Source organism: Lonchura striata, chromosome 36 (assembly GCF_050655825.1).
Source record: "Lonchura striata isolate lonStrDom1 chromosome 36, ASM5065582v1, whole genome shotgun sequence".
In the NCBI taxonomy this organism is placed as follows: domain Eukaryota; kingdom Metazoa; phylum Chordata; class Aves; order Passeriformes; family Estrildidae; genus Lonchura; species Lonchura striata.
In genome coordinates this window covers 5,052,723-5,076,407 of record NC_140738.1, presented here as the reverse complement: position 1 = coordinate 5,076,407, position 23,685 = coordinate 5,052,723, and the positions used below count along the sequence as shown (strand labels likewise).

The following is a 23,685-nucleotide window of genomic DNA, read 5'->3' as shown; positions in this document are numbered from 1 at the left end:
GGAGCAGGAAAAGGAGGAGAAACAGGAGGTTCCAGTGCCCCCTGAGGCCGCAGCACCCTTGGCCCCGGGACCATCGCCCCCAGCTCATCCTGCAGGTGAGAGGGGAGGGGGAGCTCGCCCCAAATATATCGGGGGGTCCCTGAGAGGGTTTTTTTATTGGGGTGTGCTGGGAGCTTGCAGATTGTGGAATTGAGCCCCAGATGTCGTCTGGGAGGCCCAAATATACCCTGGGAGGTTTTTTTCCCTGTGTGTGTGTAGGTTTGGATCTTGCAGGACCCCAAAGCTGAGCCCCCTGGGGGATCTTTGGGAGTCCATGTGGCCCTTGCCCAGTGTCACCAGGGGGAGGACATTGGTCCTGGGGACCCCTGGGGGAGCAGAGGAGGGGAACCCCTGGGACCCCCGGAGTGGGGAGAGCAGAGAGGGGCGATCCTGGAGCTGGGGGACCCCCGGCTGGCTGGAAAGGGGGGGAGCCTGGAGAGGAGGAACGTCTGGGACCTCTGGGATCTCAGAGTAGAGCATCAGGGGAGAAGGGACCCCATGGAGCCCCAACAGCCCCAGGATCATCCCTAAGCAAGACACCTGAGAAGGGGGAACCCCTGGAGCCATTGGACTCCCATCATCCCAAGGAAAGGAAACCTCTGGAACCCCAAAAGTGGAGAGATCAGAGATAGGGAACTCCTGGGTGTTGCTTCTCTTTCGACCGCCACTTCGCTCTCGGGGGTTTCTCGCCGCTGTCCCCCGTCCCTCCCCGGCCCCCCGGGACCCTCCGGCTAGCTGTCCCCTCCGGGGCCGGGGTTTTCCGCGGTCCCGCTGCCCTGGGCTCACCAGGCAGCGTCTGGGTTAGCACGGTCCGAGCTGCGGCGCTGCCTCAGTCGCCGCAAGGGTTTGAGATAAAGAGACCAAGAGAGACCAATGGTATGCTTGTCCAGAGAGATTGTATTGCCTGAAGCATTGCAGTGACCAAAGGCCCTGGGCTATTGCCCAGATACAGTTTTATACAGCAAAATTAAGAGATAAGGTCTTAAACAATAGAGACAGTGTTCAGCTAAGGCACATCAGAACCACCCCAGGGGCCAGGTCCAATGGGAACTGCTCAGGGGTGGGGAGAAGGGGGTCTACAGAGGAATGCTGAAGCGGGACTTTCCCGAAACAGTGGAGCATACATAAATGTATCTTTTCCCTCAGTTTACCATTCCCAAGGCCTTTCTAATATAATGGGGCATACATGAATGTATCCTTTTCCTCAGTTTACCATTCCCAAGGCCTTTCTAAAACCTTCCTCCACGCTACCATGCCAGCATGACTGCAACAATTCCCCGCTTTTCAATTACTAAGATGAACAATGCCTTGGGAGAAGGTAAACTGTGGCTCTTAAACTGCAGTGTCTTTCTGCTTGTCGTCTTCCCACCAATCGCTTTCCATGGCAGCAGCAGCGATGAAAACCGGCGCGGAAGCCTTCGGCTTCGAGGTGATGACCTTGGAGACGATCCGCTTCAGAATCCCAAATGCTAACAGAACTAAAAACAATGCAACTAGAAAGTAAAAGATGTCTTTTAAAAGAGACACTGCCCACCCAGAAAGGTCCCAGTCTTTGAACAGATTTTTAAACCAATCCTCATTTTCTTGCTTCACATTCCCAATGAGGCTTCTCATTTCCTGAATGGACGAGTGGACACTCTGTCCTTTAGATGACAGATCAAAACAACACATCCCATCAAATTCTTTACATCCATGACCATGTGCCAACAGCAGGAAATCAATAGCTGCCCTATTTTGGAGGGTAGCCTTTCTGGTTATTTCCTTGTCTTCCAGGAGGTCACTCAGGGCTGCTGATGTTAAATTTGCCTGCTTGGTCACCCAGCATTCTAGATTGCCTAATTCACTCAATGCTTTGGCTGCTGCAACCCATGGTAAAAACACAGAGACAGCAACTCTTTTGGATTTTGCCCAATGATAAATTTCTGCATCACAATGTTCGTCAAATTGGCTTGCACTCCGCTTAGTAATTTTTTTCCCACTTTTTGCTTGCCCAATTGGAATTTGGGTCATGTTGGGGGAAGCAAGGGTCAGATGCCCAAAAGTACATGGACCTCCAATAAGACGAGATGGGATTCCTGGGTATGCTCTGTCCCCACAGATAAGAAACATTCCCTTGTCCAGCTTGCGTGGACGGAAATCAGTGGTGGATGCAAATTTCAGCTTGTAGACAGCTGTGCACCATTGACCTGCTCTGAATTCTACCTTGTACTGTTTGACATGCTCATATAATTTTACTTCTTTGGTTGGGGAAAAATCAAATTGAATGCAAAATTCAGCTTTTGCAGAGCCTAGGAGTTCTAATTCCTGGGGCTCTCTCTCGGCAGGGGGCAAATGTGAAACCCACCCTTGCCACAAAATGAGGGGATTTCGCACTTGTGCTTCAACTTGTCCTGCACCTTTAGGTATTTTATTTTCGTTCACCTGCTTTGCAAACGGACCAGATCAATTGGAAACTCATCCCCCTTACTTGGAACCCCTATTAAACATGTGGACATTGGATTTTCTGCTGAGGCAGTGGACAAACACATATGATCCTGTTGCAAGGCTTGGGCTAGCGTGACCCACACATTTTTCTTGGGCTGTGGAACAATCCATGCATCCACCGTGGAAGGGTAGATGACCATTCCCTGGAACCAAACGATGAGCAGGAATGTGGAAATTTACATTCTGCTAGTCTGAAAGAGAGATAAAATCATACAACAAAGTGAACTAACTCTGAAAAAGATATAATTTGCTCTGCCAGTATAAAGGAAAATGATTCCCCCCCCTCCCACCTTCCCCCCTTGTCGAGGAGGCCCTTTGAACCCAGGAGTCCTGGGGGTTGCTGCTGCTGAAGCAAACACCCTTTCCCGTGGCTTTATCACTGAGTCCTCTGTCATCAGCATAGCTTTCCTGGTGCACTCCTTGATGAGCTGATCGAGTGTGGGGGGAGGCGATGATGGAAGAGCCAGGATGACTCGCTGACAGACTTCATTTGCATTTGTGGTGACCAGTTCTAATGTAAGTTGGTCTTGGAGCTCTGGATTTTGCACCCTTTTTTCCACAGAGGCTCGCACTCGATCCACAAAATCCATGAATGGTTCTGAAACAGACTGCTTTAAAGCGGTATATGAGACAATAGGGTCTTTAGAAGGCATATTAAAAAATGCACGTTCTGCTGCATCCCTGGACAGGTCTAACACTGCTCTGGGAATGCCTGCTGCTTGCTTTTCAGCTTGGCTCCAATCACCCTCACCCACTAGATGTTCTAAAGTGATTTCCTCATCCTCTATATCTGTGGAAAGGCTTGGACTTTGCAGAATCTCTGGGAGGAGATCTGCTGCAAGTCTTTTCCACGTTCTTTCCCACAATCTAAACTCAGACTGAGGGAGCAAGCAACTGAAAAGACGCTTCAAATCAGCGGGGACAAATGTCTTGGAGCATAGCGTAGCTTTCAAAATGCTCTTAAAAAATTCACTTCTTTCCCCAAACTCACGCTTCGTTTTGCAAAGTTCCCTAATACTATCATACGAAAGGGGCTCCCATTTGGCGTTCTGTCCCCTGGCATTATAAATCACAGGGGCTAAGAACGCAGGCTCGGTCTCTCTGAGCACTTCCCGGCTGACAGCCTGGGCGCTGCCGTTGCCAGGGAGACCGGGAGAGGGAGGGGGAGGAGGAGGAGGGCCGGCTTGTGAGGGAGTGGCCGCAGCCGGCGGGGCTGCGTGGAGCGGGGCTGGGACAGGGACAGGGACAGGGGGTGGTGATGGAACTGCGAGAGGAGGAGCTGAGGGCTGGACCGGGGGCTGGAATGTGGGCTGAACCGCCGCAAGGGAGGAGGGGTTGGGGTCAGGGACAGGCGGAGGGGGGAATGCGAGGGCTGGGGGCGTGTTCTGGGCTGGCACAGGGAGCAGGGAATGCGGGGATAGAGAAGGGAAAACCGCGTGGCCGCCTCCATCTTGTGGGGGCTGCACGGGGGGGATGGGGGGTGCAAAGCATGGATTTTCAGCTGTGGGAGCAAAAGCAGGAGGCGGAGAAGGGTTAGAAACTAAATCTACATCTGCACAGTTAGTTTTCTCACCGCAGGGGGTGCGGAGGGGCACCGGGGACGCGACAGGGCGCTTTTCTGCTCCCTGGGCGCCCTGAGTGTCCGCACTCTCTTTCACAACATCGTAAACGACCAAAAACATTCTCATAAAACCTTCTTTCACTGAGGGATCTCCTGCCTTTGTCCTTTCACTCAGCACTGCACCAACACGCTTCCAAAATCGTCTTTCTCTCACTACTTGCTCTGTTATCTCTGGAACACTTACTGATAACCATCTGACAAACTCTTTTACAAGGCTCTTAGGAAATTTGACACCTGCACTCAGCAGGGGCTCCTGAACTTGTTTATAAATCTCTTTCTGCTGTGTAGTCAGCCTAACACCCATGGCTGGCTTCACAGCAAATCTCAACCAATTACTGCAGCAAACCCAAAGTTCTAAAGCTACGACGGAGACTCCCGTCATGCCTGCGCGCTGGCGTGTCCCCCCACGGGCACACAGGAGCCGATGTCTCCTGGCCGGGCCCCTGCCCCCCAGTACCGAGACTCACCCACCGCCGTCCCTTAGACACCACTGCAGCAACGGTTCCCGAACCCCGGGCACTCTCCCGGGTGTGGAGAGGTGCCGTCCGACCCATGGAGACCTCACCGGACAGAAATCGGCGTCTGTCTCCACGGCAACAGTCCCGCTGGGCTGTGTGGAGAGGCAAGTGCCTCACACCACCAGCGTGATCCCAGAGCTTCTCCCCGCAGAGCCGACAGCCTGCGTAGCGATTTATTCACACCGCTCTCCGCTCTGCAGCTCGTGGTGACACTGCGGTGTCTGGAAAAGCTCCTAGCCAGTGCACTGTCCACGACGGCTGGGGAACGCTTGCTCAGACCAGTGCAAAGCCCAACGTTGGTGCGCCACTTGTTGCTTCTCTTTCGACCGCCACTTTGCTCTCGGGGGTTACTCGCCGCTGCCCCCCGTCCCTCCCCGGCCCCCCGGGACCCTCCGGCTAGCTGTCCCCTCTCGGGGCCGGGGTTTTCCGCGGTCCCGCTGCCCTGGGCTTACCAGGCAGCGTCTGGGTTAGCACGGTCCGAGCTGCGGCGCTGCCTCAGTCGCCGCAAGGGTTCGAGATAAAGAGACCAAGAGAGACCAATGGTATGCTTGTCCAGAGAGATTGTATTGCCTGAAGCATTGCAGTGACCAAAGGCCCTGGGCTATTGCCCAGATACAGTTTTATACAGCAAAATTAAGAGATAAGGTCTTAAACAATAGAGACAGTGTTCAGCTAAGGCACATCAGAACCACCCCAGGGGCCAGGTCCAATGGGAACTGCTCAGGGGTGGGGAGAAGGGGGTCTACAGAGGAATGCTGAAGCGGGACTTTCCCGAAACAGTGGAGCATACATAAATCTATCTTTTCCCTCAGTTTCTCATTCCCAAAGCCTTTCTAAAACAATGGGGCATACATGAATGTATCCTTTTCCTCAGTTTACCATTCCCAAGGCCTTTCTAAAACAATCCTCTATGCTACCATGCCAGCATGACTGCAACACCCAGGACCATGGCCTCCTCTTCATCTTTTTCATCTATGTCCATGTCCTCGCTGTACTCTTCCATGTCCAAGTCCATCTCCTCTTCCACATCCACATCCACCTCCATCTCTTCCTCTCCAGTCTGCTCTCCATCCACCTCCATCTCCTCCTCCGTATCAATTTCTGTGTCCACCTCCATCTCTTCCTCTCCTGTCTTTTCTCCATACACTTCCATCTTTTCCTCTCTATCAGCCCGTGTGTCCACCTCCATCTTGTCCTCTCTGCCTGCCACAGCCTGCAGAGGTAGCAAAACCTCAGAGTGGGGTCCCTGTCCCACCCCATCCGCCCAGAACTCCAGCCCACCCGGGCAGCTGGGGGGATCCACCTCCATGGAATGGCACCCTACCTTCCTCAGGACAAATGCCAGCATCCTGCAGGGATGGATGGCACAATCCAGGCCTTAGGCAGCTTTGGAGACTGATGAGATGAGGTTTCGGGGCAGGAAAATGAAGGGTGACAGGAGCAGCAGGAGCAGCGTGCAGCGTGTGCTGAGCCCAGGGCCAGCGGTTGTGTTGTGCTGCTTGCTGGCTGCTGGCAGTTCCAGATGGGACATGGATTGTGACATGACCATTGAGCTAGAGAGCCTTTGGTTCCATGCTTAGCAACGTTCCCCCAGAGCATGGTGCTCAGAGCCCTGTTCCCAAGGATGGGGCATCCACAGCCTGGGCCAGTGCCTCAGCACCCTCAGTGGAAGAGAGCAGCTTCCTTAGATCCAGCTTCAATCAGCCTCCTGCAGCTGAAAGCCGTCCCCCCTTGTCCTGTTGCCACAGGCCCTGTGCAACACTCTGTCCCAGTCTTTCTTGTGGCACCCTTGCAGTGCTGCAGAGCTGCAGTGAGGCCTCCCCAGGGTCTCCTCTTTCCAGGCTGAGCATCCCCAGCGCCACGTGGACAGCAGGCAGTGTGATCAGGGGGAGTGCCGGCTGGAGTCAAATGGCATCAGGAACGGAGAGATGGAAGCTTTAGGCCCAGCTTTGCCTCTCAACGTTCAAAATTAATAAGAGTGGAGGGCAAGATGGTGGGACAGTGGTTCTGCTCTAATTGGTGAATATAGTCTCTGTTTTTTTCTTTTTTTCTGTCATGCTGATGCAGGTTTGGCTGTTTGAAAGGAAGCTTGGCACAATATCCATTGTCTTCTCCATTGGTGAAACACCGAGCAGAGTCTGGGCAAGCTGATGTTGCAGAGCAAAACCTGCCAATGTACTGGTGATCCTGAGCCTGGAGGATTCAATTAAACCCAGCCAAAAGTAATTTCTGGAAAGTCAAGCCTGGTGTACATTTTCTTGAGTTTGGCTATGCCAACTTCACCTGAGTCTTATGAAAAAGCAAACAGAAAACTCAAACCAAAACAGACCAAACCCAGAAGCAAACAAACCCACGCAAAGCAATCAAACACAGAGACTAAAATAGCCCAGATGAAACCAAAGGGAATGAGGAATTAGTATTAGTTTTGAGTTCATCACAGCAGGCAAATGGCTGCTTTCCACGGGATCACCATAAAAAAACACAGATAACAGCTGCTCCAAAATACACCCAACGGGAGAACCATCAAAGTGATACATAGCAACTCTGGGGGCAGCTCCCCATGAAGGTGAGGGATGAGCACACAGTGGTACAGCTCCAGCCTTCCCCAGCCTCCAGGCTGCTCTTTGCTCCTGATGTAAGAGCCTTGCAGGACTGTGGCCCCTCTCGGTGCATTCTAAATCATTCCCACAGCTCTCACTTGAGCCACTGGCATTTCCAGAGCGAGATGCAGGCACAATCCTACTGCCTGCTGAGCCTCTCTGGGAGATCCTGAGCATCTTCCTGCCTAGAGCCACAAAAGAGCTCAGGCTCTCCCTGAACTGGGTTTTCAGGGGAGGTTTCCATGTCCCTGCGAGATGTGTTCATCGTTCATCAGGCTGTGCCCAGCCTGGATCAGGGCAGCTTGGATGCCACATGGGATCCATCCTTTGCACTGCCATGTGATCCTCCATGCAGTAGGGATAAAAAGCCCAGCACTGGGGAACCCCCAGGTGCTGCAGCAGTGATATTTTTGGGAGAAACACGGAGCTGTGCATGGCCAGCTTGAAGTCTGCACTGGTGTGAGCACCAGGCCTGCCATGCTGAGCCCAGGGCCACAAACAGTGCTCACCCTGGCTGGGACATTGAGTCCCAACATGGGATCCCATGGGACAGGGCACGCTGGGATTTGCCCCTGCAGCTACCCAGTGTGTCCAGAGAGACTGCAATGAGACAGTGACCTCTGTCAGTGGGACCCTTTGAGTGGGACAACCCCTCCTGGGGTGGCTGTGCCAGCTCCTCCATGAACCTCCAGCCCTGGGAACCTGGAGCAAGTGGAAACCGCAACTTGGCCAATACTGCCTGTGCCCGAAGCAAATGGAAAGAGAACTGGGGTGGGAAAAATCACGGTTGTTTATTTACAGAAGAACAGCAATGAAAACACAGAACACATTTAGATTTGTAAGAATATTTGTACTAACAACAGTTTATAGAAGGTATATACCTAAGAACATATCTAACAACAATATCTGAAATGTATTTACAGAAGGCAAAACAAAGCCCTAAAACCTATATCCTAAAGGCAACAACAAACTGTAAAAACTATGTACAAAAGGGTGCCATCTCTGTCCGGGATCTCCATCAGTCAGGAACAAAAGCAGGTGCCATGGTCACTGCAGTCAGGCACAGAGGGCTCTTCCGTGTGTCCCCAGGCTGGCACAGCGGGACTCTGCTGCCAGAGCTGAGGCTGGCTGGGTCTGGGGGCTGGGCCCCAGGCACTGCCATGGGGCTTGTGGGGCCCAAAGCAATCACAGGACAGGCTGGGCATGGCCACCAGAATCCAATGCACTGGGTACCACGTGCCTGAGCAGGGACCACCCAGCCCAGCCCCGCCCCAGCCTGGCTGCAGGGAACCCGCTCTGCATTGTGGGGACCACATGCCTGTCCTGCTGCTGGCATTGGTCTTCATCCCAGGACCATGGCCTCCTCTTCATCTTTTTCATCTATGTCCATGTCCTCGGTGTACTCTTCCATGTCCAAGTCCATCTCCTCTTCCACATCCACATCCACCTCCATCTTTTCCTCTCCAGTCTGCTCTCCATCCACCTCCATCTCCTCCTCCGTATCAATTTCTGTGTCCACCTCCATCTCTTCCTCTCCTGTCTTTTCTCCATCCACTTCCATCTTTTCCTCTCTATCAGCCCGTGTGTCCACCTCCATCTTGTCCTCTCTGCCTGCCACAGCCTGCAGAGGTAGCAAAACCTCAGAGTGGGGTCCCTGTCCCACCCCATCCGCCCAGAACTCCAGCCCACCCAGGCAGCTGGGGGGATCCACCTCCATGGAATGGCACCCTACCTTCCTCAGGACAAATGTCAGCATCCTGCAGGGATGGATGGCACAATCCAGGCCTTAGGCAGCTTTGGAGACTGATGAGATGAGGTTTCGGGGCAGGAAAATGAAGGGTGACAGGAGCAGCAGGAGCAGCGTGCAGCGTGTGCTGAGCCCAGGGCCAGCAGTTGTGTTGTGCTGCTTGCTGGCTGCTGGCAGTTCCAGATGGGACATGGATTGTGACATGACCATTGAGCTAGAGAGCCTTTGGTTCCATGCTTAGCAACATTCCCCCAGAGCATGGTGCTCAGAGCCCTGTTCCCAAGGATGGGGCATCCACAGCCTGGGCCAGTGCCTCAGCAGCCTCAGTGGCAAAGAGCAGCTTCCTCAGCTCCAACTTCAATCAGCCTCCTGCAGCTGAAAGCCGTCCCCCCTTGTCCTGTTGCCACAGGCCCTGTGCAACACTCTGTCCCCGTCTTTCTTGTGGCACCCTTGCAGTCCTGCAGAGCTGCAGTGAGGCCTCCCCAGGGTCTCCTCTTTCCAGGCTGAGCATCCCCAGCGCCACGTGGACAGCAGGCAGCGTGATCAGGGGGAGTGCCGGCTGGAGTCAAATGGCATCAGGAACGGAGAGATGGAAGCTTTAGGCCCAGCTTTGCCTCTCAATGTTCAAAATTAATAAGAGTGGAGGGCAAGATGGTGGGACAGTGGTTCTGCTCTAATTGGTGAATATAGTCTCTGTTTTTTTCTTTTTTTCTGTCATGCTGATGCAGGTTTGGCTGTTTGAAAGGAAGCTTGGCACAATATCCATTGTCTTCTCCATTGGTGAAACACCGAGCAGAGTCTGGGCAAGCTGATGTTGCAGAGCAAAACCTGCCAATGTACTGGTGATCCTGAGCCTGGAGGATTCAATTAAACCCAGCCAAAAGTAATTTCTGGAAAGTCAAGCCTGGTGTACATTTTCTTGAGTTTGGCTATGCCAACTTCACCTGAGTCTTATGAAAAAGCAAACAGAAAACTCAAACCAAAACAGACCAAACCCAGAAGCAAACAAACCCATGCAAAGCAATCAAACACAGAGACTAAAATAGCCCAGATGAAACCAAAGGGAATGAGGAATTAGTATTAGTTTTGAGTTCATCACAGCAGGCAAATGGCTGCTTTCCACGGGATCACCATAAAAAAACACAGATAACAGCTGCTCCAAAATACACCCAACGGGAGAACCATCAAAGTGATACATAGCAACTCTGGGGGCAGCTCCCCATGCAGGTGAGGGATGAGCACACAGTGCTACAGCTCCAGCCTTCCCCAGCCTCCAGGCTGCTCTTTGCTCCTGATGTAAGAGCCTTGCAGGACTGTGGCCCCTCTCAGTGCATTATAAGTTATTCCCACAGCACTCACTTGAGCCACTGGCATTTCCAGAGCGAGATGCAGGCACAATCCTACTGCCTGCTGAGCCTCTCTGGGAGATCCTGAGCATCTTCCTGCCCAGAGCCACAAAAGAGCTCAGGCTCTCCCTGAACTGGGTTTTCAGGGGAGGTTTCCATATCCCTGCGAGATGTGTTCATCGTTCATCAGGCTGTGCCCAGCCTGGATCAGGGCAGCTTGGATGCCACATGGGATCCATCCTTTGCACTGCAATGTGATCCTCCATGCAGTAGGGATAAAAAGCCCAGCACTGGGGAACCCCCAGGTGCTGCAGCAGTGATACTTTTGGGAGAAACACGGAGCTGTGCATGGCCAGCTTGAAGTCTGCACTGGTGTGAGCACCAGGCCTGCCATGCTGAGCCCAGGGCCACAAGCAGTGCTCACCCTGGCTGGGACACTGAGTCCCAACATGGGATCCCATGGGACAGGGCACGCTGGGATTTGCCCCTGCAGCTACCCAGTGTGTCCAGAGAGACTGCAAGGAGACAGTGACCTCTGTCAGAGGGACCCTCTGAGTGGGACAACCACTGCTGGGGTGGCTGTGCCAGCTCCTCCATGAACCTCCAGCCCTGGGAACCTGGAGCAAGTAGAAACCGCAACTTGGCCAATACTGCCTGTGCCCGAAGCAAATGGAAAGAGAACTGGGGTGGGAAAAATCACGGTTGTTTATTTACAGAAGAACAGCAATGAAAACACAGAACACATTTAGATTTGTAAGAATATTTGTAATAACAACAGTTTATAGAAGGTATATACCTAAGAACATATCTAACAACAATATCTGAAATGTATTTACAGAAGACAAAACAAAGCCCTAAAACCTATATCCTAAAGGCAACAACAAACTGTAAAAACTATGTACAAAAGGGTGCCATCTCTGTCCGGGATCTCCATCAGTCAGGAGCAAAAGCAGGTGCCATGGTCACTGCAGTCAGGCACAGAGGGCTCTTCCGTGTGTCCCCAGGCTGGCACAGCGGGACTCTGCTGCCAGAGCTGAGGCTGGCTGGGTCTGGGGGCTGGGCCCCAGGCACTGCCATGGGGCTTGTGTGGCCCAGAGCAAGCACAGGACAGGCTGGGCATGGCCACCAGAATCCAATGCACTGGGTACCACGTGCCTGAGCAGGGACCACCCAGCCCAGCCCCGCCCCAGCCTGGCTGCAGGGAACCCACTCTGCCTGTGGGGACCACATGCCTGTCCTGCTGCTGGCATTGGTCTTCATCGCAGGACCATGGCCTCCTCTTCATCTTTTTCATCTATGTCCATGTCCTCGCTGTACTCTTCCATGTCCAAGTCCATGTCCTCTTCCCCATCCACATCCACCTCCATCTCTTCCTCTCCAGTCTGCTCTCCATCCACCTCCATCTCCTCCTCCGTATCAATTTCTGTGTCCACCTCCATCTCTTCCTCTCCTGTCTGCTCTCCATCCACTTCCATCTTTTCCTCTCTATCAGCCGGTGTGTCCACCTCCATCTTGTCTTCTCTGCCTGCCACAGCCTGCAGAGGTAGCAAAACCTCAGAGTGGGGTCCCTGTCCCACCCCATCCGCCCGGAACTCCAGCCCACCCGGGCAGCTGGGGGGATCCACCTCCATGGAATGGCACCCTACCTTCCTCAGGACAAATGCCAGCATCCTGCAGGGATGGATGGCACAATCCAGGCCTTAGGCAGCTTTGGAGACTGATGAGATGAGGTTTCGGGGCAGGAAAATGAAGGGTGACAGGAGCAGCAGGAGCAGCGTGCAGCGTGTGCTGAGCCCAGGGCCAGCGGTTGTGTTGTGCTGCTTGCTGGCTGCTGGCAGTTCCAGATGGGACATGGATTGTGACATGACCATTGAGCTAGAGAGCCTTTGGTTCCATGCTTAGCAACGTTCCCCCAGAGCATGGTGCTCAGAGCCCTGTTCCCAAGGATGGAGCATCCACAGCCTGGGCCAGCGCCTCAGCAGCCTCAGTGGCAAAGAGCAGCTTCCTTAGATCCAGCTTCAATCAGCCTCCTGCAGCTGAAAGCCGTCCCCCCTTGTCCTGTTGCCACAGGCCCTGTGCAACACTCTGTCCCAGTCTTTCTTGTGGCACCCTTGCAGTGCTGCAGAGCTGCAGTGAGGCCTCCCCAGGCTCTCCTCTTTCCAGGCTGAGCATCCCCAGCCCCACGTGGACAGCAGGCAGTGTGATCAGGGGGAGTGCCGGCTGGAGTCAAATGGCATCAGGAACGGAGAGATGGAAGCTTTAGGCCCAGCTTTGCCTCTCAATGTTCAAAATTAATAAGAGTGGAGGGCAAGATGGTGGGACAGTGGTTCTGCTCTAATTGGTGAATATGGTCTCTGTTTTTTTCTTTTTTTCTGTCATGCTGATGCAGGTTTGGCTGTTTGAAAGGAAGCTTGGCACAATATCCATTGTCTTCTCCATTGGTGAAACACCGAGCAGAGTCTGGGCAAGCTGATGTTGCAGAGCAAAACCTGCCAATGTACTGGTGATCCTGAGCCTGGAGGATTCAATTAAACCCAGCCAAAAGTAATTTCTGGAAAGTCAAGCCTGGTGTACATTTTCTTGAGTTTGGCTATGCCAACTTCACCTGAGTCTTATGAAAAAGCAAACAGAAAACTCAAACCAAAACAGACCAAACCCAGAAGCAAACAAACCCACGCAAAGCAATCAAACACAGAGACTAAAATAGCCCAGATGAAACCAAAGGGAATGAGGAATTAGTATTAGTTTTGAGTTCATCACAGCAGGCAAATGGCTGCTTTCCACGGGATCACCATAAAAAAACACAGATAACAGCTGCTCCAAAATACACCCAACGGGAGACCCATCAAAGTGATACATAGCAACTCTGGGGGCAGCTCCCCATGCAGGTGAGGGATGAGCACACAGTGGTACAGCTCCAGCCTTCCCCAGCCTCCAGGCTGCTCTTTGCTCCTGATGTAAGAGCCTTGCAGGACTGTGGCCCCTCTCAGTGCATTCTAAATCATTCCCACAGCTCTCACTTGAGCCACTGGCATGTCCAGAGCGAGATGCAGGCACAATCCTACTGCCTGCTGAGCCTCTCTGGGAGATCCTGAGCATCTTCCTGCCTAGAGCCACAAAAGAGCTCAGGCTCTCCCTGAACTGGGTTTTCAGGGGAGGTTTCCATGTCCCTGCGAGATGTGTTCATCGTTCATCAGGCTGTGCCCAGCCTGGATAAGGGCAGCTTGGATGCCACATGGGATCCATCCTTTGCCCTGCCATGTGATCCTCCATGCAGTAGGGATAAAAAGCCCAGCACTGGGGAACCCCCAGGTGCTGCAGCAGTGATATTTTTGGGAGAAACACGGAGCTGTGCATGGCCAGCTTGAAGTCTGCACTGGTGTGAGCACCAGGCCTGCCATGCTGAGCCCAGGGCCACAAGCAGTGCTCACCCTGGCTGGGACATTGAGTCCCAACATGGGATCCCATGGGACAGGGCACGCTGGGATTTGCCCCTGCAGCTACCCAGTGTGTCCAGAGAGACTGCAAGGAGACAGTGACCTCTGTCAGCGGGACCCTCTGAGTGGGACAACCACTCCTGGGGTGGCTGTGCCAGCTCCTCCATGAACCTCCAGCCCTGGGAACCTGGAGCAAGTGGAAACCGCAACTTGGCCAATACAGCCTGTGCCCGAAGCAAATGGAAAGAGAACTGGGGTGGGAAAAATCACGGTTGTTTATTTACAGAAGAACAGCAATGAAAACACAGAACACATTTAGATTTGTAAGAATATTTGTACTAACAACAGTTTATAGAAGGTATATACCGAAGAACATATCTAACAACAATATCTGACATGTATTTACAGAAGACAAAACAAAGCCCTAAAACCTATATCCTAAAGGCAACAACAAACTGTAAAAACTATGTACAAAAGGGTGCCATCTCTGTCCGGGATCTCCATCAGTCAGGAACAAAAGCAGGTGCCATGGTCACTGCAGTCAGGCACAGAGGGCTCTTCCGTGTGTCCCCAGGCTGGCACAGTGGGACTCTGCTGCCAGAGCTGAGGCTGGCTGGGTCTGGGGGCTGGGCCCCAGGCACTGCCATGGGGCTTGTGTGGCCCAGAGCAAGCACAGGACAGGCTGGGCATGGCCACCAGAATCCAATGCATTGGGTACCACGTGCCTGAGCAGGGACCACCCAGCCCAGCCCCGCCCCAGCCTGGCTGCAGGGAACCCGCTCTGCATTGTGGGGACCACATGCCTGTCCTGCTGCTGGCATTGGTCTTCATCCCAGGACCATGGCCTCCTCTTCATCTTTTTCATCTATGTCCATGTCCTCACTGTACTCTTCCATGTCCAAGTCCATGTCCTCTTCCCCATCCACATCCACCTCCATCTCTTCCTCTCCAGTCTGCTCTCCATCCACCTCCATCTCCTCCTCCGTATCAATTTCTGTGTCCACCTCCATCTCTTCCTTTCCTGTCTTTTCTCCATACACTTCCAGCTTTTCCTCTCTATCAGCCTGTGTGTCCACCTCCATCTTGTCCTCTCTGCCTGCCACAGCCTGCAGAGGTAGCAAAACCTCAGAGTGGGGTCCCTGTCCCACCCCATCCGCCCAGAACTCCAGCCCACCCGGGCAGCTGGGGGGATCCACCTCCATGGAATGGCACCCTACCTTCCTCAGGACAAATGCCAGCATCCTGCAGGGATGGATGGCACAATCCAGGCCTTAGGCAGCTTTGGAGACTGATGAGATGAGGTTTCGGGGCAGGAAAATGAAGGGTGACAGGAGCAGCAGGAGCAGCGTGCAGCGTGTGCTGAGCCCAGGGCCAGCGGTTGTGTTGTGCTGCTTGCTGGCTGCTGGCAGTTCCAGATGGGACATGGATTGTGACATGACCATTGAGCTAGAGAGCCTTTGGTTCCATGCTTAGCAACGTTCCCCCAGACCATGGTGCTCAGAGCCCTGTTCCCAAGGATGGGGCATTCACAGCCTGGGCCAGTGCCTCAGCACCCTCAGTGGCAAAGAGCAGCTTCCTCAGCTCCAACTTCAATCAGCCTCCTGCAGCTGAAAGCCGTCCCCCCTTGTCCTGTTGCCACAGGCCCTGTGGAACACTCTGTCCCAGTCTTTCTTGTGGCACCCTTGCAGTCCTGCAGAGCTGCACTGAGGCCTCCCCAGGGTCTCCTCTTTCCAGGCTGAGCATCCCCAGCGCCACGTGGACAGCAGGCAGCGTGATCAGGGGGAGTCCAGGCTGGAGTCAAATGGCATCAGGAACTGAGAGATGGAAGTTTTAGGCCCAGCTTTGCCTCTCAATGTTCAAAATTAATAAGAGTGGAGGGCAAGATGGTGGGACAGTGGTTCTGCTCTAATTGGTGAATATAGTCTCTGTTTTTTTCTTTTTTTCTGTCATGCTGATGCAGGTTTGGCTGTTTGAAAGGAAGCTTGGCACAATATCCATTGTCTTCTCCATTGGTGAAACACCGAGCAGAGTCTGGGCAAGCTGATGTTGCAGAGCAAAACCTGCCAATGTACTGGTGATCCTGAGCCTGGAGGATTCAATTAAACCCAGCCAAAAGTAATTTCTGGAAAGTCAAGCCTGGTGTACATTTTCTTGAGTTTGGCTATGCCAACTTCACCTGAGTCTTATGAAAAAGCAAACAGAAAACTCAAACCAAAACAGACCAAACCCAGAAGCAAACAAACCCACGCAAAGCAATCAAACACAGAGACTAAAATAGCCCAGATGAAACCAAAGGGAATGAGGAATTAGTATTAGTTTTGAGTTCATCACAGCAGGGAAATGGCTGCTTTCCACAGGATCACCATAAAAAAACACAGATAACAGCTGCTCCAAAATACACCCAACGGGAGAACCATCAAAGTGATACATAGCTACTCTGGGGGAAGCTCCCCATGAAGGTGAGGGATGAGCACACAGTGGTACAGCTCCAGCCTTCCCCAGCCTCCAGGCTGCTCTTTGCTCCTGATGTAAGAGCCTTGCAGGACTGTGGCCCCTCTCAGTGCATTCTAAATCATTCCCACAGCTCTCACTTGAGCCACTGGCATGTCCAGAGCGAGATGCAGGCACAATCCTACTGCCTGCTGAGCCTCTCTGGGAGATCCTGAGCATCTTCCTGCCTAGAGCCACAAAAGAGCTCAGGCTCTCCCTGAACTGGGTTTTCAGGGGAGGTTTCCATATCCCTGCGAGATGTGTTCATCGTTCATCAGGCTGTGCCCAGCCTGGATCAGGGCAGCTTGGATGCCACATGGGATCCATCCTTTGCCCTGCCATGTGATCCTCCATGCAGTGGGGATAAAAAGCCCAGCACTGGGGAACCCCCAGGTGCTGCAGCAGTGATACTTTTGGGAGAAACACGGAGCTGTGCATGGCCAGCTTGAAGTCTGCACTGGTGTGAGCACCAGGCCAGCCATGCTGAGCACAGGGCCACAAACAGTGCTCACCCTGGCTGGGACATTGAGTCCCAACATGGGATCCCATGGGACAGGGCACGCTGGGATTTGCCCCTGCAGCTACCCAGTGTGTCCAGAGAGACTGCAAGGAGACAGTGACCTCTGTCAGTGGGACCCTTTGAGTGGGACAACCACTCCTGGGGTGGCTGTGCCAGCTCCTCCATGAACCTCCAGCCCTGGGAACCGGGAGCAAGTGGAAACCGCAACTTGGCCAATACTGCCTGTGCCCAAAGCAAATGGAAAGAGAACTGGGGTGGGAAAAATCACGGTTGTTTATTTACAGAAGAACAGCAATCAAAACACAGAACACATTTAGATTTGTAAGAATATTTGTAATAACAACAGTTTATAGAAGGTATATACCTAAGAACATATCTAACAACAATATCTGAAATGTATTTACAGAAGACAAAACAAAGCCCTAAAACCTATATCCTAAAAGCAACAACAAACTGTAAAAACTATGTACAAAAGGGTGCCATCTCTGTCCAGGATCTCCATCAGTCAGGAACAAAAGCAGGTGCCATGGTCACTGCAGTCAGGCACAGAGGGCTCTTCCGTGTGTCCCCATGCCGGCACAGCGGGACTCTGCTGCCAGAGCTGAGGCTGGCTGGGTCTGGGGGCTGGGCCCCAGGCACTGCCATGGGGCTTGTGTGGCCCAGAGCAAGCACAGGACAGGCTGGGCATGGCCACCAGAATCCAATGCACTGGGTACCACGTGCCTGAGCAGGGACCACCCAGCCCAGCCCTGCCCCAGCCTGGCTGCAGGGAACCCACTCTGCATTGTGGGGACCACATGCCTGTCCTGCTGCTGGCATTGGTCTTCATCCCAGGACCATGGCCTCCTCTTCATCTTTTTCATCTATGTCCATGTCCTCGGTGTACTCTTCCATGTCCAAGTCCATCTCCTCTTCCACATCCACATCCACCTCCATCTCTTCCTCTCCAGTCTGCTCTCCATCCACCTCCATCTCCTCCTCCGTATCAATTTCTGTGTCCACCTCCATCTCTTCCTCTCCTGTCTTTTCTCCATCCACTTCCATCTTTTCCTCTCTATCAGCCCGTGTGTCCACCTCCATCTTGTCCTCTCTGCCTGCCACAGCCTGCAGAGGTAGCAAAACCTCAGAGTGGGGTCCCTGTCCCACCCCATCCGCCCAGAACTCCAGCCCACCCGGGCAGCTGGGGGGATCCACCTCCATGGAATGGCACCCTACCTTCCTCAGGACAAATGTCAGCATCCTGCAGGGATGGATGGCACAATCCAGGCCTTAGGCAGCTTTGGAGACTGAAGAGATGAGCTATCTGGGCAGGAACAAGAAGGGTGACAGGAGCAGCAGGAGCAGCGTGCAGCGTGTGCTGAGCCCAGGGCCAGCGGTTGTGTTGTGCTGCTTGCTGGCTGCTGGCAGTTCCAGATGGGACATGGATTGTGACATGACCATTGAGCTAGAGAGCCTTTGGTTCCATGCTTAGCAACGTTCCCCCAGAGCATGGTGCTCAGAGCCCTGTTCCCAAGGATGGGGCATCCACAGCCTGGGCCAGCGCCTCAGCACCCTCAGTGGCAAAGAGCAGCTTCCTCAGCTCCAACTTCAATCAGCCTCCTGCAGCTGAAAGCCGTCCCCCCTTGTCCTGTTGCCACAGGCCCTGTGGAACACTCTGTCCCAGTCTTTCTTGTGGCACCCTTGCAGTGCTGCAGAGCTGCAGTGAGGCCTCCCCAGGCTCTCCTCTTTCCAGGCTGAGCATCCCCAGCCCCACGTGGACAGCAGGCAGTGTGATCAGGGGGAGTCCAGGCTGGAGTCAAATGGCATCAGGAACTGAGAGACGGAAGCTTTAGGCCCAGGTTTGCCTCTCAATGTACAAAATTAATAAGAGTGGAGGGCAAGATGGTGGGACACTGGTTCTGCTCTAATTGGTGAATATAGTCTCTGTTTTTTTCTTTTTTTCTCTCATGCTGATGCATGTTTGGCTGTTTGAAAGGAAGCTTGGCACAATATCCATTGTCTTCTCCATTTGTGAAACACCGAGCAGAGTCTGGGCAAGCTGATGTTGCAGAGCCAAACCTGCCAATGTACTGGTGATCCTGAGCCTGGAGGATTCGGTTAAACCCAGCCAAAAGTAATTTCTGGAACGTCAAGCCTGGTGTACATTTTCTTGAGTTTGGCTATGCCAAATTCACCTGAGTCTTATAATAAAGCAAATAAAAAACTCAAACCAAAACCGACAAAACCCAGAAACAAACAAACCCACGCAAACCAATCAAACAAATAGATTTAAAAAATCCAAATAAAACCAAAGGGAATGAGGAGTTAGTATTAGTTTTGCGTTCATCACAGCAGGCAAGTGGCTGCTTTCCACAGGGTCACCATAAAAAGCCACAGATAACAGCTGCTCCAAAATACATCCAACGGGAGACCCATCAAAGTGATACATAGCAACTCTGGGGGCAGCTCCCCATGAAGGTGAGGGATGAGCACACAGTGGTACAGCTCCAGCCTTCCCCAGCCTCCAGGCTGCTCTTTGCTCCTGATGTAAGAGCCTTGCAGGACTGTGGCCCTTCTCAGTGCATTCTAAATCATTCCCACAGCTCTCACTTGAGCCACTGGCATGTCCAGAGCGAGATGCAGGCACAATCCTACTGCCTGCTGAGCCTCTCTGGGAGATCCTGAGCATCTTCCTGCCTAGAGCCACAAAAGAGCTCAGGCTCTCCCTGAACTGTATCAAATACAGGAAAAGAGGGGGTAGAGAAGAACATCAGGGATGCAATGGTTGGAAGGCTCATGGGTGGTAGACAGGGAAGGGACCAATAGGGAATGCCAGGGTTCATTGTTAGGGACATAAACCAATGGGAAAACAGGGAAGGGAGAACTCACTAGAACTTGGACAGATAAGGTTAAAAGGGTTGGGAAGGCCAACGAGCCAATGGGGAGCACAGAACTGGGACAAATTGACACAGTGCTGCAGAGCACCATGGGGGAAGATTGTTTCCTCACCCTGAGCTGTGAGGAATGTCCAGAGCCTGAAGTGCATCTCTCCAGGGGATTGCCACTGTTATTTCCCCAGTATGCTCACAGGCCTCCACACACACACACTGGAGATGTCTGGAGCCGTTCATCATTTCTCTGCTCTCCAGCACCAAGGCAATGGACTCTGGCACACCTCTGAGCTCATGCCCGTGGCAACCACCCCTGGCCATGGGGCTCCATGGAGCTGCTCTCAGGAAACCCTCCAAGAGTTGGGGAGTGCCCAAAAACTGCCTCAGGAATGTGAGATACCCCAGCATCTCTTCATTAATGGAGACTATTAAAAAACTCACCCAGTAGTGGGCTCCCCCTATCTTAATCATCCCCAAATTTTTGCTGTCTCATTCCAGACCACAGACCACATCCCTAATCCCTATCCCAACCCATCCCACTCCTCCTGGACATCGTCATCCCTTCTCAAGCTGTACCTCCCCCATTTCACACCTCCCAATCCCCATCCCACCCCACCCAATGCCCATCCTGATTTGCATCCTGCTTTGCCCAATCCCCTTGCAACCCAATTTCACCCTGAGAGGCAGTGGAATTGAGTAATTTTGGGGTGGGATTCAGTAGTTTTTAGTGGCACTGAGTGGTTTTCAGCTGACAGATCAGTCCCTCTCATTTTTTGGAGAGCCAAGAAATAAAGAAAAATAAACCAAATAGCCCCCAAACTCCCCCATATCCTCACAGATATCTCCTGGAATCCAAGATTCCCCAAAACACAACTAAGATGTGAGGCTTTAGATGTGTTTGATGCATTTGTTAATTTAAACCCCAATTTTCTGTGTTTTGAATGGAGGAAGATAAACGATAACTGGAGCAAAAATAAAAGGAACATTAGCCACATGGAATGTGGTCACCAGAGAGCTTATCAGGGTGGGTCCTCTGATGGGGATGGAGCTGGAGCAGCACACGAAGCTCTTCCTGCAGGCGGGGTTCTCACAGGGCTTCCTTTACTGGTGCCTCCGCTGGTGCCGGTTAAAGAACGAGCGGTCTGAGAAGCTCTTCCCACACTGGGGACACTCGTAGGGCCTCTCCCCAGTGTGGATGCGCCGGTGCCTGACAAGGTTGGAGCTGTGCTTGAAGCCCTTCCCACAGTCAGGGCAGAGGAAGGGCCTCTCATCCGTGTGAATCCGATGATGTACAAAGAGATTGGAGCTGGTGTGAAACCTCTTCTGACAGTCAGGACACTCATAGGGCCTCTCCCCAGTGTGGATACGTTGGTGGGTGGCAAGGGCAGAGCTGCAGCTGAAGCTCCTCCCACACTCCCCACACTTGTAGGGCCATTCCCCGGTGTGGATCATCTGGTGGCGGATCAGGGTTTTGCTGTGCCTGAAGCTCTTTCCACACTCCAAGCACTTGGAGGGCTTCTCCCCACCATTATGCTGCCCAGTGACCAACAGCTCCAAGCTCTGGCTGGAGCTCTGCCCACCTTCCTGGCCCAGAGTGGGTCTTTCCTCCTCAGAACACCCTGGTCTGGATTTGCAGCCCCTCCTCCTGTGGGATCTCCAGGGCTTTTCCTTCCCGTTGGATTCCTGCACCGTGGAGCCGCTCAAAACAGCCTCTTCCATGAGGTTCTGCTGCAGGGATTTTTCCTCCCTGCTCTCCATCCTCAGATCCTGCTCTGGGGGAGGAAGGACAAGGAGAGGATGGGATTTGCCTCCGTGCCACAGGGAAGGGCAAGGAGATCCCCCCAGAGCATCCCTGGCAAGAGGGCACCAGCAGCGGGGCTGTCCTGCAGCCGGGGGCCAGGCTGGGCTGGGAGATGGAGCAGGAGAGAGGGGGAAAGGGGAACTGACTTCCTCCTTACCTGACTCAGGGTCCCAGGGCATCTTCCTCTTCCTCACAACCTTCTCCTCCATCTGGCAAACGTTTGGGTATGGAAAATCCTGTTTTGGGAGGAAAACAAGGGATGAGTACATTGAGTTTTGTACTGGTTTGAAGGTAAACCAGTGGGAGAGTCTAAGCCAGCATTACAATTGAGTAAAAAAAATAGGATTAAGGCAATGATACAGAAACACTGGTTTAATCTGACAGAGTCAGGATATAACCTGACACCCCGTTGCTCAGGGTGGTGGTAGCTGTCTTATGAAATGGTGGCTGCAGTCCAGCTGGAGTGATGAACGTGATTCTGTCAAAGCAGTGATCCTGTAGAAGGGTCTGGTCTTCCTCTGAAGGTCCAGTGGTGGTTATGGAGCTCTTGTCCTCTGGGAATCCAGTAGGCAAGAAACACACCTGACACTCCTGGAGGACTGCAGCCACAATTCCAATTGGACTGCGGCCAACATCCTGTCCAACAGAGTGTCAGGTTGTATTCTGACCCTGTCAGTGTTGTTTTAGTTCACTTAATTGTTTCTTTTATCTTTTTATTTTCTTCCCTATTAAAAAACTGTTATTCCTGCTTCCATATTTTTACCTGACAGCCGTTCTTAATTTCAAATTGATAACAATTCTGAAAGAAAGAGTCTACATTTTTCCAATTCAGTGGGGGCCCGTGCCTTTCTTAGCAGAAACTGTGTTTCCAAACCAAAACACCTCCTTTCTCTCCTGCCTTCCTTTGCCTGCTCTGTTTCTCTCTCATTGCCTCCCTTGACCCAGGGCAGCTCCCTCCAAAGACCCTGCCCTGATTTCATTCCGAGTGCAGGAACTACAACAACCATGGGTGAAGTTATGAAGGCTGACAGTGAAATGTCACTTTAAGATCTTGCTCCACTTGGCTTTTGGCTCTTCCATATGAGCTTTGCCTTCAAGAACAGGAACATCTTTTCCTGGCTGGGAACTGGAATTCCAGCCCCTGGGAGCATGTGCCATGGATCCCAGAGGGGCATTCCTGAGGCTCCTAGGGTGCTGCTCCTGCCGTGCCTCCCAAGGAGCTGTGCAGGGCAGGGGACAAGGTGCAGCAGCTGTGTTGGTTCTGCAGTGTCACAACAACCCCTGGTTCCATAAGTTTCTGCACTTCCAACAGCGGTTCCTGGGTTCCATGATGCCCTGCTGTGTCCCCATGGATATTTGGTGTCATGAAGTTCTTCAGTGTCACAATGGCCACCTCACTCCATGAGCTTCCACAATGTCCAAATGGCCTCCTTGGATGGGCAGTGTCACCATGGACCATTGGCTCCATGCAGCCCCGCTGGGTCACCATGGACTCCTTGGTTCCATGAGGTTCTGGGGGTGTCTCCATGGTCTCCTTGGATCCACAGTGTCACAATGGACCACTGGATCCACGTGGCCCTGCTGTGTCACCATGGCCCCTTGGTTCCATGGGACCCCAGGGTCACAATTGACTCCTTGCTTCCATGTCAACTCCTCGGTGCCAAAATGGCCACTTCGTTCCATGGGGAACACAAAAGATTTATAGAAACATTGAGCAAATAGTGCTTAACATATCTGGGAACATCTGTTTGCATTCCAAAGAGAGGTAAAAGGTGAGGATGGCACCAGCAGCTTCCATCTGCAACAGAGATCCAGGGAAAGGACAGGGACAGAGAATTCAGCTGGGAGACTCAGAGAATTCTGCTTCCAGAGATCATTTCTGGCCACACTGTCCCTTGTAGAAAGGTGACACCATTCCAGGCAGCCTGTACTGAGCAGGTGGCTCCTGAGTTGGGTTTGTTGTTTAGGAAATCTGCTCAGGCTTTTCAGTTCTTTCTTTCCCAAGAGGAAAACTTCTCCTGGGCCTGTGTGCAGGCAGAGCCCTGAGGAGAGCAGGTGGGACATGGTGTAATGGGCTGGGACATGGAGCTGCAGAGCTCAGGGACAAGGTTCTGCTGCAGGGCACAGGGATGTCAGTGCCAGGTGGGCAATGTCAGACATGGTGAGGCTGGGGGTGAGGAGCAGCTTGTCCAAACAGGGTCAGCCCTCAAGG

General features: G+C 52.8%; 1 protein-coding gene and 1 pseudogene across 1 annotated transcript in view; one reads left to right on the top strand and one right to left on the bottom strand.

Annotated features, from left to right (window-relative positions):
* LOC144248803 (uncharacterized) overlaps positions 1-23,685 on the top strand; it is a 1,234,558-nt gene that overhangs the window by 472,874 nt on the left and 737,999 nt on the right.
* On the bottom strand, positions 1,264-2,705 carry LOC146764064 (uncharacterized; annotated as a pseudogene).